Here is an 18,684-nt window from a genome sequence, read left to right on the forward strand (position 1 = left end):
GAAAACAAGTGTTTGAGAAAAAATTCCTACGAAATCTGCCATTCATAGGGAATTTTAAGGTAATACACTACTTCCTTCAAAACACATGCATAAAATATTCACACACACGTTAAGAGCAGCTGTAAAATTCTTGGAACTTGAAAAGATGACATGAATGTCCTAACACTTTCTTTGCACAGTTCAAGCCTGCTCAGCCTTGATTTGCATTTGCAAATGACTTTTTCTAAAAAAAAAAAAAGAAACAAAAAACTGTTCAACTATTTGTTTTGCATATTTCAGTTCAGACTGGGCATGCACAGCAGAGGTTCATGGCATGTAACTGTTACTCAGGTGCTGACATTTGCAAGTCTCATCTATTAACATGAATGTCCCCGTGGCCCACTGGTTACCATTCTGCTCAGCTAGGAAACCCTGGTAACAGTGAAGGGGGTAGGTAGGCTCTGTGGGTTTAGTTAAGACTGGTGTGGTGTATGGAATGCTTTCTTATCTTCAATGATGGCAGGTGAAGTGCCTCTGGGAAGTTTTTTCTCAGGTTACAGAGCAAGCTTTAGTATTTTGTGAAATGATCTGAGGTGTGTAAGAAGAAAGCAAGCCAGAGCCTCTATAACTGTATTTATTCTAATGTGCCGCTTCACAGCTTCAGTATGAGACCCTGGAGGCACTTTTTTCAGGCAAGCATAGCACAGTGGAAAGAATAGAGGCTTTGGTGAATGACACCATGAGTTTTGAATTTGGCTCCTAGTTTAAGAACTTTATGACCTTTAGTTCAGTCAATTAACCTCGCTGATGTTCAGGCTCTTTATCTTTAAGTTGGAAATAATAAGACTTCTGCTTATGAGATTATGGCATCAATTAAAGAAGATGATGTATTAAAAGCTACTGAAATGCCTGGCATGTAGTATGTGTTCAATAAATGATGGCTGGTATTGCCATTTTAATTCTATTCCTACTAATTTTGAGAAGGATGTCTCGGGAAGGTAAGATATTCTTTCAGAATTCAGAAAGGACTCCTCACCCTTGAGAGAAGAGAGAATCACAAAGAAAATGTTGCATCTTTACTCCCTATAGAAGTGAGTAGCTGAACAGGGATTTGATTAATTTGGAGCTTTTAATTTTAACCTGATAGTTTCAGAAGCATGCTGAAAACAATGGAAAAATTCAGACACCACTTTCTGAAACTATGTTTATCTCAGAGATTAAGTACAAGTTCCTGGAGGCCAGACCCAAGGTTGTTGGTTTTATTATTATTAATAACTATTATTATAAACAACTTTACCATGTTGAATACAGTGCACCCTGTTAATTGAACGGAATTTAATTCCTGGGAAACCTTGGAATGAATTACTCGTGCTTTTGCTACTAGAGTTGCATGAGATATAAACTTCCTGTTTTACATGAAATCTGCTAGAGAGATTTAAAATTTATCAATCCTCTTAGCTTTGCTGCTTTTAAGACCACACAAAAAAAAAATGGCCTGTCTCAGAGAAACCTTGCATATTACAATTCAGTTTTCAGACATGGCAGGAGCTCATTCAGGGTGGAATTTATTTCACATTACATTTGGGGCATGCATGAGATTTAAAAGCAATGCTTTTTCTCTAAAGTACTCACTACAAAAGATATATCACACATACTCAGGCTATTTAAAACTCAGCGAGGGGAATATCAACAGACTTTTTTTTTTTTTTTTTTTTTTTTAACCAAGTGTGCTCTCTGATCAACTGGGGAAATAAAACCTTTCTTATGAAAAGCAACAAATTGAAACAATTCTGGTGCATAAGGCCTAGGGGTACCTGTCCTATTTGGTTAGAATTTTGGGCAGCTTCTAATCAAGTACCTGTCCTATTTGGTTAGAATTTTGGGCAGCTTCTAATCTAGAAGTAGTGTTTATATAGGTGTATGTGTGTATGAGTATTGTTTCTGCCCTTATGCATGGTTTTCTGACTTTAACACCTTCAGTGCTTTTAAAGAATTTTATGAAAGAATAAACCATTGGCAATTTTTTTTTTTTGCTTGGGTTACAGATGTATCAATCAAGAATCCCTCAACTGCAAGTAGCAGAAATAAAACTAATGTTGCTTTTCTTAAAAAAGAAATGTATTGGCTCTTCAAGTGGGTCATTCAAGAGGTGACTAGTTTCAGACACAGTATGATCTCTGATGGAATATTATTAAGGGTGCTGTTTGTTCAGGGAAACTGTGCAGTTAGTCGTGCAGCCACTATGGAACACAGTATGGAAGCTCCTGCAAAAATAGAATTACCTTGTAATCTAGTAATCTCTCTTCTGGGTATATATCCAAAGGAAATATGAACAGGATATCAAAGAGATATCTGCACTTCTGTGTTAATTTCAGCATTATTAACAATAGCTAAGATATGGAAACAACCTTAGTGTTGGTGAATGGATAAAGACAATCTCATAAATATATACAATGGAGTATCATTCGGCCACTAGAAAGAAATCTTGACATTTGTGTCAACATAAATAGAACTTGACAGCATTATGCTAAGTGAAATAAGCCAAAACGAGAAAGACAAACACTTCATGGTATCACTTATACAAAGAATCTAAAAAAAAAAAAAGTCAAAATCATATAAATTGTAGAAAAGTGGTTTTCAGGAGGGGGATGGTGAGAGAGATAGGGAGAGGTTGATAAAAGGGTACAAACTTTCAGCTACAAGATGAATAAGGTCTGAGGATCTAATATAAAATGTGCTAAATAGAGTTGATAACACTGTATTGTATCATTGAAATTTGGTAAGAAAGTAGAACTTAAATGTTCTCACCAAAAAAAAAAAAAAAAAGGTAAATATGAGAAGTCACGGATGTGTTTGACATGGGAGGAATTATTTTACAACGTATACATATATCAAATCACCATGATGTATACTTTAAATATCTTACAATTTTGTATGTTAATTATATATATCTCAATAAAGTTGAAAAAAGAAGAAAGTTTTTTTCCTCTCTCTCTCTATATATATATCCCATTGGTTTTGTTTCCTCCAGATAGAGTCCAGAGTGGAGGAACATATACATATGAGAGAGATACATACAGATAGTTCTCATATTCCCCAGGGAACACTGCTATTTTTTTCAAATGCCACATTGTCTCACTCTTCCTTTCTTTGCCCATGTTCTATCTCTACTGCCTTCCCTTTTATCTTGGTAGTGCCTATACAACTCTCAAAAATTCTCTACGAAGCCTTTGCTGATTTGCTAGTCGTAATTTGGTTTTGTGTTCCCACTGCACTCGGTGCATGCCCCTGTTATGTCATTCTGCAGTCATGAACTCTGACTGCCCTCCTTGAGGACTCTAAGCAACTCCAGGGTAGGGACATGCTATCTCCAAAGCCACAGCGAATACCTGACGTTAGTGGGTCTTATTGTTATTTTATTTTGGAGGCGGGAATAAATGGAAGTATGTCATCTACTTACTCCAAAATTTCTTGAAGGAACCGAGTTTATCACTTATTCAGATAGATTAGATGAATCACTGCACTGACACAAATCCAGGTGGGCAGTGCCTGAGGAAGTCATCACACTGGGAAAATCTCTAATACCTTCTGAGTTCTCGGCACAACCACTGGACCACGAGGTTTCGGAATCCAGTCCTCTGCTGTGAGTTTTCTACCCAGGGCCTCAGTCACACCAAACTGCCTGTTACAAACCAATCTTTTCTTAACCTGCCCTTCAGCATGATTTTTCCCCTTGGGAGAAATAAAACAAAACGTTAACAACTCAATGACAAACGTCATGTGAAAGCGATCATTGATAAAACCTGAGAGAGGAGACTCTAATTGGTTCCCTGAATTCAATTCCTGAACTTTGAGAAATTGGCTTAAACCAGCCATCAAACTGGCTACCAAGATTTTACCTCCTTCTCTAGATGTATGGCACCCTAGGTCTGTGGCACTCATTCAGTGTCCTGGTTATTCTGACCCCCTCTGATCTATCTCCATCTCCAGATTTATGGCCCTAACTCACCATTCTGTTATTGCAACACCCCCTAAATGGTCCCCTTCCCCTGACCTCACTCTCCTCCATTGTACCGTCTACACTGCCTCCAAATTCAGCTGTCCACTCCTCACCTCTGCATTAGTTTCCTATTGCTGCTGTAACAAACTACCATAGACTCAGAGGCTTCCACACAGATTTCCTATCTCGCAGTCAGGTAGGTTGAAAGCGGGCTATGGATCACACTCAGCTAAAATTGAGGTGTCATCAGAACTGCATCACATTCTCAAGGCTGGAGAAAGAGTCCATTTCCCAGTCTCGTTCAGCTTCTGGAGGCTTCCTGCATTGCTTGGCTTGTGGTACCTTCCTCTGTCTTCAAAGGCAGCCATGCTGGTCACGTGCTTCTTACATCGTATCACTGACGTCTTCTTCCCCTTCCGCTTGTAAGGATCCTTCTGATTACATGAGGCCCGCCCAGATAACGCACGATAGTCTCTCTCCATTATGGTCAGTGGATTAGCTACTTTAATTCTTTGCCATGAATTGTACCATATTCACAGGTTCCGGTATTCGGCCGTTGACGTCACTGCGGGGCAATACTCTGCCTACCACGATGGTGCCTCTTGCTACCACCTGCTTTATGCTCCAGTCAAACCAGAGAACTTGCTGTTACTGGAAGAATCATTCACATTTACACTTCCACGCTGCTCACGCTGTCTCTAGGTCTGAACACTTTCCTCCCCTTCTCTATATATCCTTAAAGTCTCAACTCAACTGTTATTTTCCCCAAAGCCTGTTTCAAGTGCCCAGGCAGAACCAAAGCTTCTTCCTCTATCCTCCTACACCACTTGACTTTCACCATCCATTCCAGGTTGATGGCTTGCTATTGCTAGGCTAACTTTCCCATCACACTTTAATTCCCTGATGTTACCTTAACGTAATCATTCTTGCATCTTCTCTGATACCTAGCAAAGATTGTAAGCACAGAAGGAGCTGAGGAATATCTGCTTAGTGGGGTGGATTTCCAAATTTAGGAATTATCTGGGAGGGAATTATGATCTTAATTTTTTTTTAATTGTTTGTTTATTTTTGAGAGAGAAAGAGAGACAGAGTGTGAGCAGGGGAGGGGCAGAGAGAGAGAATTTGAAGCAGGCTCCAGCTCTGAGCTGTCAGCACAGAGCCCGATGCGGGGCTTCAACTCACAAACTGGGAGTTCACGACTTGAGCTGAAGCTGGATGCTTACCTGACTGAGCCAACAGGTGCCCTGGAATTATGATCTTTCATTAAACAGTTAAACCCATTAGGTAGCTCTATGTATCAGACAATTGATGCCATTTGTGGGGAACCGTAGGAAGGAAGTAAAATTTTAGGCACAGTTTCAGTGACTGAAAGGTAAGACTTCATGTCAACCCAAAGGGCTCGACACTTCCTTCACGTTGCCTCTGGGTTTGAACTGTATTTGAATCCTGATACAATTACTATTCTTATTTAGGAGAGCATTCTCAATTATAGAGCAAGACATTTATTTTTTTTCACACTATTCTTATGTGTTGTAGGTTTCCAAAAGGAATTATAAAAATTACTCTGATGCAAGTGGTACATATTCTTAAAATGAAGGTGTGATAAGCAGGTCCTTATAATAATAGTTGTGAACACCTTTTTATCACTTTTTGATACCTGGATTATTTTTCAAAGATGGGATATTTTTCCACTTCTCAAAAGTATGAAACATTAAATAAGGATTATGTCTACTTTCGCCAGGCTTTTAAATACAGCAATTCATTTAAATGTCCATTACCCTTCACTGGACAGGTGAGAACGATTCTCAGGACCTTTGAAGGCCTTTTCCCTTAGTCTCAGAACTGGGTAGGTGGGATTCAAACTCCTCTCTTTTTAGCTTAAAAGCACCTGGTATTTTAGGTATGAGTCTTACATCCTTGGGGCACCTGAATGGCTCAGTCAGTTGGGTGTCCGACTCCTGATTTTGGCTCAGGTCGTGGTCTCATGGTTATGAGATTGAGCCCTGCATTGGGCTCTGTGCTGTGTGTGGATCCTGCTTAGGATTCTGTCTCTCTCTCCCTCTCTGTACCTCCCTTACTCATGTCTCTCTCTCTCTCTCTCTCTCTCTCTCTCTCAAAAAAAAAAAAAGAAAAAGAAAAAGAAGAAAGAAAAGAAAAGAAAAGAAAAGAAAAGAAAAGAAAAGAAAAGAAAAGAAAAGAAAAGAAAAGGAAAAAAAAGATTATGGTGTGATGAAGTAAAAAAAACATATAGAGCATTTGGAACCTAGAGTTACTGAGGTCTGGGCAAGTCAGTTAGCGTCTCTGAATTTTAGTTTATTATAAAAATAGAATGAAGTCTACCTCATCACTTTGCAAAGATGAAATGAGATAAATAAAGCCGGTTTATTTTATTATGTTTCATTCCCTACCAGAGTTTGGGGGAACGGGAGACTCTGGTGCCATAAAATCCAACGCTCCACGGTACCACCCCCGCAAACTACAAATGAGAATACCTCCTGAGTTGAACACCAGATGTCCTGTAGGATACAAACATCCGCTGACTAGAGGTTATTTTTCACATTCCCATGGGCAAATTATTTTTATGACATGAACCCATAACTGGCATAGGATCTCCAAATGGAATGTTTTATAATGAAAAAGGAGGGGGGTGGTAGCTGGCAGCCTGAGGTCCTGGTGACAGGGGAAGCAGATTTTCTTGGAACTGGCATCTGGGTGTTTTGCACTGAGTGAGCGAGAGGGTAGATTTCCTATGGAAGCTGGAGGGACCAGGAAGGAGCTCTGCCCCACTGCGCGTGTCCGAGGCTGGGGTGCCACCAGCACCACTCACACCTGTGCAGGCCGCCCTTGGGTCCCCCTCTCCGCACCGCAGCCAGCGCCTGGCTGGAATGGCTGGTGGGTCTTTCTTGGCCCGGCAGGCTTTATATGTGGGTAGTGGTCATCCTGCAGTTGGCCTGGATTCTAGGAACTTGACTCCAAGTCATTTTTCTAAGACTGACGAGAATCCCCGCTTCCTTGATGCTTATGTGCAGAACCACTGAGGGTCCTCTCCTCCCCACCACACACATCCGTTAGGAGGAACAGGGTTATCTCATCTTTTCCCAATACACACACACGGGAAACAAGTATCTGAAGCTTTGGAATCTCAATCTCTTCTACTGGAAACACAGCTTTTTCCAGGAAAATAGGCAGAGGAACTTGAAGAAATCTGACATTAAATTCTTGTGGCTCTTTTACCTTTGCTCTCCTGAAAAACTCTTTATCCCTTCTCTTGTTCTCAGGAGAGTGCTATTATGGGTCTAAGCAGAAGGTAACTGGTCCAGTGTCTTCCTCACCTGGCCTCTATGACACTGCAGCCATGGGAACAGCGAAACCTCGGGACCTGCTGGCAGTGAGGAGAGGAGGGATGCGTGATGAGAGGCGGCACCCAAAATGCTCGTTTGTTGTCGCTTTGGCTCAAGTGCCCCCAGGAGAGAAGCCAGATTCCGTGTGATTAGAGTATCTGGTTTGTCGCGTTCATACAGGCATAGCAGTTTTCACCTGGAAAAGAACGTGAGTTCACCTTCCCACTGGACAGAGAGGGAAACTCCCCACCATGGAATGACGTGAATGGTTCTGGACAGATCAGGGCCATGGTCCAGACCTGTCGACTGTTCTCGCACGCCAGGCCGCCAGTGACCTTCTGCGTATGACTCTGCTCCGTGCGTGGAGCTTCAGGAGCAAGAGCTGGTGTGCTGCGAAAATGGCCAGGTTGCATATGCTAAAACTCTATTTCAAGTTCAATTTGGCAACAGTCTTAAAGACCTTAACTGAAATAGTACTATTAAGCGAGGCTCAACTCTCTCCATCTATCACATTTGAAGCTTTTTCATTAGGGCCACTACTGAACCTTCTTTACTCAGGAAACCTATTCAGCAATAAAGAACCTGACTGATCAGTGGAATACGAATTTTACTGCTGTGTGGAGACATGGTTTTATTGTGCCGTCAGGGAAAATGAGATCTAATTGGGGAATGAGTGACTTATAATCCTCTCTGCATCATTCCTGCTGTCCATTAAGGCACGAAGCCAAAGACGGCTTCCTCTTAGACGCAGTCTGATTTTTAAGCTTTTCCTGGATTTCTTGTTTCCCTTAGATCCTAGATCCGGCATAAACCTAATGCATCTAGCACACATTTTGGCTCCCTAACAGTTCCTGAAAAATTCCACTCTATTTTTTTTGGCTGAAGGTCGTGAAAAGCCAAAAATAAAAAAATACAAAAGAAAGAAAGGTTGGGGAGGACATTTAGAAACTGCATCTAGATTGCCAATTCAGATGGCTACGCTGGGACCATACATGTGGAAGGAAGGGAGCCATGAATCAGTAATTCCATGTTAACAATGTAATCTCACTTCAATTACATGATTATTTTAGCCAGAGTAGGCTCACAGATGATGACTCCAACTTTTCCTTGCCCTGAGCCTGGAGGTTGTGGACTGAGCCTCCACTTGCTCTGTACACAGGGCTTTGGTGCTCCAGCCATTTAAGGAGTGATGGGAAAGTGACAGTCCGTTTCCAGCACTCCTCTGTGCTCTCATATCAAAGCAGATGTGCTCTTGGGGAGGGTAGGATTATTAGAACATCCCTTTCCTCTAATGGCTTCTTTTGCACTTCATCCAAGTCCACTTACTCTCACGCCAGTGGTTCAGAAAATCAGGCTCATTTATTTCTCTCAGAGGCAGTGGTTTCCCACTGCGTTGACATATGCTATGTTATGTTGCATTTTGCATCAAGATAGTTTTGAACATGGGTACCCTTATTCACGGGTTTATCTATTGGAAAAGAATAATGGCTGCATCATACTGATGGACATCGTTGCTGAGATGGACGAAACCTGATTTCAAATCTGGAAAGATAAATCTGACTATCTAAATAGCCTTGGTCAATGCAAAAATCTCTGGCTAGGAAAGTGATGTTTTCCTTCTGATCTGGAGCAGCTTAGTGGGGATTTTTTTTAATCAAGTGGGAACAAGAGAGAAGGGAGAGACACCCAAATGGGGCTGGAGAAGAAGCAGATTTGTTTTACATCATCGGACTGCAAGGAGAACCTCCAAGAACAGACATGATCACCCCCGGGGATTTCGAAGTTACCTGAAGCCAAGTGGAAAACAAGGGCTTCTTATTTAGGAAATGCACTTAAACATCTTCTAATGTAATAAACAGGCAGGGACACTTTAGCTTTTTACCAAAGAACAGTAAATAAACATAACCATACCCAACTCTGTAAGCTGAGCTGATTCTCCCAGTCGGAAGTGTACCTTTGGAAATGGCAAAGGGACCCCCGCAAAATGTGGGTAATGAGAGTCAAACCCGAACAAAGCAGCAAGTCTGGGAAAAGAAACCCAAGCATCAAGACATTCAGTGAGTGGAAAGTGCTCGCGCACATCTTTCAGGAAAGTTAGAATGCGTATGGAAATCAGAGCCAGTGGAGCCACACCCAGTGCTTTGCGAGATTTTTGATACCATGTGATTTCTGTGTGTGTGTGTGTGTGTGGCTATAAAGACAGCAATAAAGACAACACAAATCCATTCCTTTCCTTCTGTAGAATCTCACTAGATTTTTTTAAAAAATAAAAACTGTACTATCAAACTAAACAAAGCCACCAGGATTGAGAAATATTGTCCTGGGAGTTGGAGTTTTTAAACTGGAAATTAGTAATACAGAAGTAAACTGGAAAACAAGGCAACTCCCGTTGAAAAACCCTTTCAGGGGTGAGAAGAATGTATTTCTACTTCCAGCTCTACTAAGTAAGTTATTTCACAGTTTGTGTCATATTACTTAATCTTTTTAAGTCCAAGTTTTTGTTTCTTTGTTTCTTACCTATGAAATGAGGGCCCTGGATCTACTGTGTTCCAGCTCTAGTTTTTGCTATAATTTTTGAAATGTTAAATCAGACAAAAATGTTGGCTCAAATTTAGGCAAACTGATACAAAATGTTTTAGGAGGAGGCAGCACGGAGGTTGACCTAAATAATTTAGAAATCTGCTTTGGGGCACCTGGATGACTCAGCTGGTTGAGCGTCCGACTTGAGGCTTAGGTTTGTGAGATGGAGCCCTGCATTGGGCTTGCTGCTGTCAGTGCAGAGCCTGCTTGAGATCCTGTTTCCCGCCTCCCCCCTCCATCTTCTCCTCTCCCCTCCCCCCCTCCCTGTTCCTCTGTGTGTGCTTTCAAAAATAAAAATACACATTAAAAAAAGAAATCTGCCTTAATATTATACATCATTTTTAAAGTGTAAGCTAAAAACTCATGAAGAGTAAGATGTTGTTAGAAATTAAATTTGAGAAACAAATTAAGTGCATATTAATGATGAATTATTTTTGTGGACTATCAGCCGAAGAAACACTCCACATGCTTATAAATATTAAATGGAACTAATGCCTTCAAACACACCACGGAAGGAAGAATCAAAAAAACATCTAAAGGTAAGCAGACAATGCTGTCGGTTCTGCAGGGTCTCAGTCTTCACACAGAACTGAGGGTTTAGGGTGAAAAGGAATTTCAGTTTCTGTTGTGAAGTATGTTTCTTCAAAGATACTTATTTAAAGCAAAGTCTACAGAAGAGACGAAGGAAATAAAAAGCAAGCATGCGATTTTTTTTTAAGTAACAATGTCCTAATTATTAACTTCTCTGACACTGAACACTATTGTTTCAAACCCTCAATTTCAATATTTGTTTTATCTGTGTATCCTAGAAACAATGACATTAAATGGTACCCTTTTGTTTCTTCCTCACACTCAGCGAACAAACTCTAACTTTAGCTGTGTCTGTCCTTACACGTTTTTGTTAGGTATATGAAAAACTTCCTGGCATAGTTTTCTGTCCAGGAGAAGCACAATTTTTTTTACTTCTGATGTTTTTTTCCCAGGTGCAGGCAGATCCTGAGTTGCAGCAATGCTGGACTTTCTCCACTGCTGGTGGAGTGACCCATCTGATAGGTGAGTCTGGAGAGATCTAGACTTTTTCTCTTTATTTTCTCTTAACAGGAAGCTTGGGTAGAGAAGGAACACATATATCTCTAGTCCTTCAAGCTTCAGGTGTTACGGGAACTGCCTGTAGCCTGGATAGGTAAGTCTGTTTAAAACTGGGATTTAAATTTAGGATGCCTACTTTGCTTCAGATTTAAGCCTAACACATCGGTCTAAAGTTCATCCATAATAAAAGCAATAATTAGGTTCTCATCTACCTCACCCTTTGACCTTATTTCTTAGTTGCTTAAGAAGATAGTAGATATTTTAAAATATTGGACCCCTTTAAAGATTCATTAAAATGTCTACATCCTCCTTCATGGAAAATTGGAGAGATGAAAAAGTCTTCTTAGATACCCAATTGTGTAATCTTTATGGCCATACTGTGAATACAGAATAGTCCTCCAGGATATAACTTATTAAATGAAATGTTTTCAAGGACCAAGTAAGGACATTTGCTTCTCTACTGATTGTCCTAGTATAATGCAATTTAGAAAATATATCAGCAGACTTGATTTTAAATCTTGATGCTATTACTTACTAACTGTATGGTGTTGGAGATATCTCTTAATCTGAACTTTAGTTTTTTCAACAGCAAAAAGAAGTATGATAACCAATCTGTTATTAAAAGAGTGCATATGAGAAGCTTAACAAATACTGATCTAACTTTCTCTTCCTATATACACTCCTTTTCACCAAATAAATTGTATGAAATTTATTTATGAACTGTATGCTATGTTGGCAATTAATTCCTAATGGAAACATTCTTGGGAGTAACTATAATAGAATGTAAAAATATGAAAATATTTACATGAAATGTATATTTATAGAAAATAGAAGCTTGTCTAGGTTAACTACAGGAATTATCATACTTTTTTAAAAGTAGAATTGCAAACAGTACAAACAAAAGTCACTTCCTAAATTAATTCTTACATAAAAAGTTGGTTGTAACAATGCTTTCAAGTGCACAGCACTTTGATGTTCAAAGACCCCTTACAATTAAAGAGGGTCCTTTCTGTGATCATCTTGTTCATTAGACTATCTCGAAGATCCCCTGAAGAGGATGCTGAGATGATCTAAACCAATCTTCAAAAATCTCTAGTCCTCAGAAAAGCAATTTTCTTGTGGGAAACCTGACCCCATCTATTTGCCTGTGTTCAGAGGTGTTCATCTTTGCTGTGCATCAGGAACACTTATGGACATTTCTTTAAAATATATACCACCAGGGATTATGATTCAGACATTCTGTGATAGGCTATAGGAATGGGTATTTTTTTTTTAATTCCCTACATATAATCCTGAGAAATAAAGATTGAGAACCACCACTGGGAAGTTTTCAGTCTCTATTGGGTGGGTTCTAGTGAATCCAGGGGGATCACACAGTGATCATCAAACAGCATCCTGAATTCTTGGAGGAACCCAGAACTAATTTTATTTGACTGATTTCTATAAGATATTACCCAAAGCTCACTGCCATCTCTGCCTATTAGGGGGTATACCAGGCTAGATTTCCCCTATAGTGTCCAGGAGGCTAATCCAGAACTTTTTTTTTTTTCCTGGTATGTAAAGAGTAACATAACTGTAACCTGACTTGCTTTTATCAGTCACCACTGCTTAACATTTCTTTCCTGAAACTTAGCAACATGTTAAATGGGAATTCAAGGATTCCATAAATGGTCTGTGACTCTATTAATACTCTATTCTTTCTTCTATAGACGCGGCTTAGTGTCTCTTATGCCCACTTGGTCTACTTTGCATCTGGGTAAAATTTGGTTGCGGATGGTTGGCGGTTATTCGAAGTCTTTCTCCAGATTCAATTTGTATCCTATAGGATTTAGAACTACAAGAAATTCACCCAAGTATAAAAACAAATAATGAAACAACACATTTGGCGAGCTCAGGGAAGGGATTTGATGCTGACTGGCGGTTTGGATTGAAGGGAAATATTGAGGATTCGCTTTTCAGGGTAGGATGTGGTTGCCTCATCCTGCTGCCAAATATATTCTGAAAGACACCCTTCTAGGTGGTGGTTTCTTTAAGGAGACATGATTAACTGAGCAAGATTGTTCTCTGTTGTGGTTTTGGAAGAACAACTGGGTAAGGTCACTGTGTTTAAAGAGCATATTTGTTGTGTCTAAATTCCAGTGTCTGTCTATAACTAGACCCACAGTTTAGATCAGTAATTTATTTAATTTCTGATTTAAACTCATGCTCTGACTCTCAGAGAAAACTATGCCCAGGAAGAAGAAAATTACCAGAGCATTCACCATTCCCAAAAACCTTTCAGTAACAGAGGACTTTGACTTGTTTAGCACATGACTTTAGAGAAACCACAACGCTTGAAAATACTAATTTTTTCATTAAAGTGCCAGAAAATTCAAACCCAGAGTTTTAAACAGTGGTTGTTATATACTATTAATAGCTCTAAAATAAGCAACTTTTGGAATCAGGATGCAAGCTAATTATAGAACTTCTTTGCCGTAGCTGTTTCTATTTACATCTCCAAACCACAGAAGCAAATAATGTAGACTTTACTAACACATCAGCATCTTCTTGTCCTTCTCTTAAGTTTCTGACTTCTTTGAAGCTACTCTTAAAGCTTTCCCTTAAAAACACATTGTAACCGAATATTCCCAGTTCAAGGACAATTTCAGTTTGTAGTTTTTAGTCTAAAGGAAGTCTTCTTAAAATGCCGAATTTCAAGTCACTTATACCCCCAAGTAAGACAAAAGATCAAAGCTGTTGTACACAGGGTGCATATTATCCAGTCTGTTTTGTATGTAGTCCTTTCGTGATTGTTTGCTTCATCAACAGCAAACACAACATAGTAGGAAGAGTCAAGAGCGTGAAGTTATCTGCTATGTAGTGATCATTTCCACCACCAAAATGTAAGTGTGACATTTGGGTTGATTTTTAAGAAAAAGAAAAAATTTGAAAGTGAAAGTAACTATCCAGAGCAAAAATTTTAAGATACTGCAAAGTCTAGCAGAATTGGATGTTTTGTTTTCAGTCTTAGCCAATTTACATGGCGGCAATTGACTCAGTTGGGGTGGAGAGCTGACTGATTATGAACGTCATTCTCTCCAGCACCCGCCTCACAGACACGCCCAGCTGACCCTGGATTAATCAGTACCCACCTACACCAGTCTTGGCTGCACATTAGAATCACCTGGGGACCTTTTAACAATCCCTATGCCAGGTAATTAAATCAGACCAATTAAATTACCATCTCTGGGGGTGTGATCCAGTCGTGAGCAGCTTTTAAAGTTTCCCAGGTGATTACAATGGGCAGCCAAGGTTATAAAACCGCAGCTCCCTATCTAGATACATCCATGAGGTTCTGATTACCTTAGCATTTCTACTTTTTATTTTATACAGAATGGGGTAAGAGGCTGCCTAGGACTCCCAGAACATTCTCCATTTGTAAAAATATCCCTGAAGTGGACAAACAGCCTAACAGTGAGCACAAGACAAAACATGTATGTCTATCAAAGATTGTAACCTCATATTCAATTTCATAAGTAACTGAAATGCTTTTCCTAAAAGAAAAATCTTTAAGTACCTATTATATTATAGCAATGATTGCAAAGAACTTAATTCCCAGTGCCCTTGGGATTATGAGAGGGAAGACATTCTCATATATTCCCGGAGGAGTGAAAATTGGCAAACTTTAAAATAACAAAAACTACAACTACTAAAGAAAATACCTAACATTTAATGAGTGGTAACGATGAGACAGTTCTAAGTACTCCTAACTCCTAACTAAGAAACTGTTCTAAGTACTCCTAACTCATTTGATCCTCATGACAGTTAAGTGAGATAAATATTGTGATTATCCCCATTTCCAGCAAAGAGACTAAGGCACAGAGGCATTGAATCACACAACTAATAAAGAAATGGTACAGGGATGCACATACCAGTATTCTAGATCTAGAGCCTGTGTCCTTTGGTACTCACAGCAAGGTAGGGAAACTTGATATTGTGTGTCCAGGTCTTAAAGAAGACCCAGAATATCAAAATTCCTCTTTTGGGAACTTGTCTTAAGAAAATGATCAGATATATGTTTACTTATGTCCATTAGGAGTAAAATAAAATATTGAAAAAATGGGAAACAAGATGAAAGTCCACTAATAGGGGGTTGGTTAAGTTAACCATGTTATAATCATATGATGGGATGATATGTTCCCATTAAAAACCTTGTTGTAAAGCGATTCTTTCCAACCCTTTTCACATCATGACAGGTGAAGAAAATGACAGTATTTTTATATCACACGAGGGCAAACAGTCAAGGGGGCTGGAGAATACTGGTTCTGGAAGCTGGTGGCACATGTCCAGCCAGCCACTGCAAGAGGTGATGGAATCATTATCTTGACATGTCTGTAGCGCATCCCCAAAGATTAGTTACAAAGTACTCATTTGTAGGAACATATTATGCTACAGGCAAACGTTCACTAGATTTTGCTAAATGAAGACAATGCCAACTATAAGGAATCGTAATACATTCCAGGCTAACAACTCCATCAGTACATATTGGTACAGGTAGCCATAAACCCATACCAGTTGTCAAACCATTAAAGGAATTCTGTATCTGCTGGTAAATAGCCCATGCACTGACAAGCCCACCAATGCCACTGCCACTGCCACCCATGGCTTCTCCCAAATATGGCAAATCTGGACTTCCTCAAGATAAAGCAGCTATTAAGTAAAGCCTGAAAGGGGAGTTTGGAAGGAAGGTTCAAGATCCTTCTCCACTGCCAGCCAGGGCTTTATTCTGATTGGTTGGTGTCTAAGCTGTGCAGGTAGTTCAATGTTTTGAATATTACCTCTGCATATTAAAAAAAAATCTCAGTAGGGAAGAATTTTTGGAAGAATATGTATTGCAGATGTTAATATTTATTCGCTTTGTACTTTTCTGGATTTTTCTACTCATCCGCTTTGATCAATTATATGTTCATAAATAGGAAAAATAAAGACCAATACATAATACTTTTTAGAATTGATCTTGTGATTATGGTTGAATCTGAATTCTTAACTCCTGATATTTACAAAAGTATCTTTGGCCTTCAAAGTAACAGAAGGCTCCTAAACTGGCTCCTTGAAAGGACCCACTGGTTGGGATGAAGAGGAGACTGTATATCAGCATGGTAACCTAAAGATAAGAGTCCTTTTCCCAATTGCTAGATACCACAAAAAATTCTCATAATCTTGTGGAACCCAGGGAAGGAGAGAGGCTCCCAGTAATAAGTGAGATGGAGTTTTAAAGACAAAATATGTTGATTTAAAAGTAATAAAGGACTATGTTCTGTCTTGTCACTCTGGGTTTCTGGGCCAAAATTCCACACAAACACATTGCTGGGGAGAGTGCCCGCCCATGCTCAAATCAAACGACACTTCCAACCTCTGATGGGGCCAGTGCTGCTGTGGACCTGCCATGATTTATGCCAGAGAAGGTCACCACTGCCTGAATGATGCGGTTCACTTCTCAGGGTGGCCCCCAATCTGCAGCCATCTCTTCTGCCCAGCGAAACAAAACACCACCATCTCTGTGAGCTTTCTAATTCCCGTTAGAGCTTCAATGTGTCTACCAAGAGGATCCTTTGGTGTGGCCTTCAGCCCTTCACTCTAAATTCACACACACACACACACACACACACAGACACACACACACACACATGAATGAATGTCTGGCTTTTCCTGGTCTTTTTTTTTTTTTTTAATATTTATTCATTTTGAGAGAGCATGAGAGAAAACAAGTGGAGAAGGGGCAGAGAGAGAGGGAGAGAGAGAAGTGGAAGCAGTCTCTGCACTCCCAGCGCAGAGTCTGACACGGTGCTTCAACTCATGAACCAGGAGATCATGACCTGAGCTAAAATCAATAGTCAGACACATAACTGACTGAGCCACCCGGGCACCCCGTCCAGATCTTTTAAATAACATGTGCAAACAAAAACTACTAATTCCCTTTCCCGAAACACAGTAGGGAATCTTCTCTCTTTCCTCTTAGCTGCTGGGACTGTCCCGTCCCCCCCCCCCACCCCCCCCCCCACCCCCGCTCCCATCCCACTGGTTTATCCTAGCAAAGGACACTAAAAGAGCTCTGCTTTCCTCCTGGAATCCCATCCTTCCCTAAGTATGACAAGAGGGAACAATGAGGCCCACTTGCTCCTCACTGGGGAAGAAATACACAAAGCGAGCTTAAGTAAATCTCCATCTCAATAAATATCCTTTCACATACTTTCAGATGTGAGCTGCTATTGAAAAACACTCAATATTCATTGAATGAATGGTGGCCAAGGATATATTTGAACAAACAAAGTGTCATCACAGCACCTCGCTAATTTGGAAGTTGTCTATCACACAACGGAACCATAGAACATAGCTAAGAACTGAGAAGAAAACAAAACAGATGTCTTAGAACACTTTACAACTGGGCACTATCAACAAAGGCATCATTTTAGTCTGTTTATATGTTACTTACAGTTCAAGTCAGCCAGGTTTTTGGGTTTCTTTGGTGAAAGGCCTTGAATTTTGGAGCCAGAAGGACTTGGGCTCGATTCAAATAAATTTAACCCTTTTCTTAATCTGCAAGGTAGAAATAATGACATTTAACCACAAAGTCATACTATGAGAATTAAAGGAGCTAACATATGAAAAGAATTTAATGAAATCTTATAGATAAAAATGTATTTAATAGTGACTTCTTTTTTCTCCTTTTCCAAGACCAAGGCAGACTGGAAGCAGAAGTCAAGGAGGTTTCAAAGATGGACAGATAACAGTAACAAGAAATAACAGGCCTAACCTGACCAGAAAGGATATTATGTGGAAAAATAACTCAAAACCACCAGGATCCTTCTTCACTTCCAAGGCCATCACTGGGTCACAGTAACCAAGAAAAGGTGAAATTATATTCAGTATCTTTCTCAGAAGTTGGTGAGACAGGACAGGGACTGTAGACTACTTCTCTCCAAAATAAATAAGGTAGAAAATGTTGGGGCTGGGAAACTTTGCTCAGGGTAGAGGAAAGGGGAGGTGCCACCTTACAAGAAATGGATATACCTGAAGAGCTTGGGTTAACTCTATCCATGGAGCAGAGGTTAGCAGTCTTTCAGTAAAGGGCCAAATAGTAAGTATTTTCAGCTTTGTGAGCCACAGAAGGCCTCAGTTACAGATATTTCTTTCACGTGTGTATGTTTGTTTTGCCACACTTTAAAAATGTAAAGAAAAAAAGTTCTTAATTTACATGCTGTACAGGAGCAAACCACAGATTGGATTTAGCCCACAGGCCATACTTTGCTGACAGTGATGTCCTGTACAGGATTCAAGTTAAGCGCCTTTTAAAACCCCTTACATAAAATAATGGGTGAAGTGTTGACGTCTGCATTTAAGTCACCTCACTAGAATCGAAACTTCATTTACTATCATTTTAAATAAATGCACTAATTGGGGTTTACTCATGTTAATATGCCTCTGCTTATAAATGGGAATTTTAACCAACCCAAACAATAAATGGCAAAACTAGGACTCCTATACACATCGGGGAGAAAAGTAAAACTGTATCACAAATAAGAGCTGGCGTTTATTGCAAATGTGCTCCGGGCAACATATATGTGACTTGTTACGGACTGAATTGTGCGTCCCCCCGGCCCCTGCCAAATTCATGTGTTGAAGCCCTAATCCCTGGTGTGACTGTATTTGGAAACA

At 39.9% G+C, this 18,684-nt stretch overlaps 1 long non-coding RNA gene across 2 annotated transcripts in view; it reads right to left on the minus strand.

The window, feature by feature from the left end:
- Window positions 1-18,684, minus strand: part of LOC131506431 (uncharacterized) — a 203,183-nt gene that overhangs the window by 122,753 nt on the left and 61,746 nt on the right. For both annotated transcript variants that reach the window (XR_009258934.1, XR_009258933.1), the window contains exon 2: window positions 17,462-17,565. This is a non-coding gene — a long non-coding RNA (uncharacterized LOC131506431). The remainder of the gene's footprint in view (window positions 1-17,461; window positions 17,566-18,684) is intronic.

The sequence above is a fragment of the Neofelis nebulosa genome, chromosome 3, assembly GCF_028018385.1.
Source record: "Neofelis nebulosa isolate mNeoNeb1 chromosome 3, mNeoNeb1.pri, whole genome shotgun sequence".
NCBI lineage: Eukaryota > Metazoa > Chordata > Mammalia > Carnivora > Felidae > Neofelis > Neofelis nebulosa.